The sequence below is a fragment of the Arachis duranensis genome, chromosome 4 (genome assembly GCF_000817695.3).
Source record: "Arachis duranensis cultivar V14167 chromosome 4, aradu.V14167.gnm2.J7QH, whole genome shotgun sequence".
In the NCBI taxonomy this organism is placed as follows: Eukaryota; Viridiplantae; Streptophyta; class Magnoliopsida; order Fabales; family Fabaceae; genus Arachis; species Arachis duranensis.
The window spans coordinates 118,014,999-118,017,946 of record NC_029775.3 but is presented as its reverse complement, the minus strand read 5'-3'; positions in this window follow the sequence as shown (position 1 = coordinate 118,017,946).

Below are 2,948 nucleotides of genomic sequence, written 5' to 3'. Positions count from 1 at the left end.
TATACAATTTTTATACCTTTTAAATATATACTAATTTAAGTATTGGATACCCTTTTCGTCAAGTATATATACCTCTTTTGAAAAAGTAAAAACAAACTTAATTTTCTATAAGACGAGATATACACTGGACAATTATCTACACAGCACACAGGGACCTTATCGGGGAAAAAAATCTACCCAGGAACAAGAGTAATAATGATGAATGTTTTTATAAAATCCACAATAAAATTTGAAGATAGATACAATAGTATCATTTTCTAGAGAGAGTAACGGTATAAGAAAAATAATTTTTAAGAGTTTTAACTATATTTATTTTTGTAACTTTTAAATAAAAAATAAAAAATATATATTTAAATTATATATTTACTCAGAAAGATGTTTTATTATTCTGTAATGTATTTATTATAAAAAAATTACAACTTTTTATTATAATAAGTATTAACATTAGGAATGAAGTATTTCAAATGTTTAATGTTTCAGGTGTTCTAATAATTTTATTTATTAATCTCAATCATATATTTATGCTTAAATAATTAAATTAATCACGTATATTTTATTATTACTCAATTACATATATTTTATTATTGAAATTAATAATTAAAATCACTAGAATATTTAAAATACATGATCAGTGAATACTTAAAATATTTTCTTAACATTAAAAAATGAAAAAAAAAGGAAAAGAAGAAAGCAAAACAAAACAAAACATTATGCGCATGACTCAGCTACGTGCATTTCTGTCTTTGCTGTGTGTACAAACTACAAACAAAGTTATGTCATGATATCTCAATTTAACACCCTATATTATCAGACACCATGTGTATTCTACTTAAAGTGTTTAAAATTTTTCTGTTTACCTTTTAAATTTATATATATTATGCCCATCCAAATTAAGCTACAAGTTGTTGATTATCTAACTTTATATATTGAAGCTGAATAAATATAATAGCTAATATTTCTATTTTAATTTAGTTATTTATTTTGAATTTTGAGACTATTTCATCACATAATTAAAATAATAGAAGTTCTCAATCTTTAAACATTTTCTTATTAAACAAGAGAGATATTTTGTTTGTTAATTAAATAAATTTTAATTTTTATTTATTATATTTTATATTAATAATTTAGATTTAAGATTTAGAATTTAGTATTTATGGTTTAGAATTTAGAGTTTTTAATTTAGAATTTAAGTTTTAAAATTTAAGAGTTAAGATTTAGGGTGTTTTATTTTTTAGTTTTTTCTTTTCTTTTATCATTTAAAAACAGGTTAATTTTTCTTTACCTTTCTTCAGAATGCATTGTTGATATTTGTCGTATATATATATATGCATCAATTCTCATGTTCTTAATTTAATTCTTTAAATTAAGAGGCTAATTTATCTCTTAAGATTTTGTTAAGACCAAAATATTTTAACATTTCTTTAATGAAATGACCTACTAGAAAGTATAAAGGGCAAAATGGGTAAATGCACGTTGAGATTAAAAAAGAAAGAAAGAATAAATATCTTCCTAAAAATAGGAGAGTATATATGAATATATGAATCTTGTTTTATTCCCCCAGACAAATTAAGCAACCCACTGCCTTACTCTTTTTTTTTTTTTAAATCTTTCTTCTTCCTCTTTTTATTTTTTAATTTTTAATGCGTCCAAAAAGATCAAGGAAAGAAGTGAGCTTGAATAAAGTTAAAGGTGTGTCCAAATATAATATTTTAAATTTCAATGTATTTTAAAAAATATAAGAGAATTTAAATGCTATAATTATATTTTCTTATTTTATATAACACTTTGTTTAGTTGAGGTAACTATATTAGTTGTAGTTTTATTATTGTTTGAAAAGATTAGTTAACTTTATCTTTATTCATAAAAAAATTAGTTAACTTTATGATTTATTAGATAGAATAAGGAAAAAATTGAAAGCCCTTCATTATAGATGGATATTGAAATCCCCCTATTTTTAGTAGCTAGAATCTTTTTTGAAACTTTTAAATTTAAAATACTTTCAATTAAATATCTAAAGAAAAGTATTTTGTTTTTATGAATTTTAAATACTCTTAAAAAAATACATACAACAAAGGGCAAGCTTGTGAATCTGACTATTAAAGGTGGTGCATATATTTTTAATATGTTTAAGGTTTAGAAAGAGTATTAAGACAAGGAAACATGTGCAATTGTTATTTGTATATATACTCAAAATTAAATATAGTGTAATTTAATTTTATAAGTACATCTAATTATGTAATATTATATTAATAAAAATAATTATTTTTTACATTGATTATATAAATAATTATTAAAAAATGGATGTAATATAACTGTATAAAATATTTTTACACTGTCAGTGTATTAAAATTAAATTCATATAATATATACAAGTGAAAAATGTAATTAAGTAAACTAGATTCTTAGAATCTGAAAACCTATAGGTCAAGAAGGAAGGAATTAATCCGGTTTCTTTTCCCTATATTAAGGATAAGATAGTGGATATAATATGCTTAATTAAAAATGTCTATATGTACTAAAACAGGCATAAACTTAGAAATGGAATAGATGCTTGTTATGACAAAAGAGGATATGCTCTTGTGGTCCTTCAAGTCACAACAAATATGAAATAGTAGGAATAGTACAATCTTAATATATATAAAACTACATAGCTAGTATAAAAAGAATACACTATTAGTGGTCCTGTTTTAATTTAAACCGGAAAAAGATATGCATGCTTTGGTTCTTTTATTTTACTATATATATATATATTGAATGAAGAAATTATTATTAGGGATCTAAGCTAGGGATGTAGAGAACAAATGTATGATGATAGATATGGGGACATGAAATTAATTTGAATGGTCATGAAATTAAGCATGTTCCGGGACCAATTCCTTGCACCTTCTTCAATAAGCTGAACAATTCTCAAATCAAAAGAAGTTGCAAGTTGTTTCATCAAGTATATT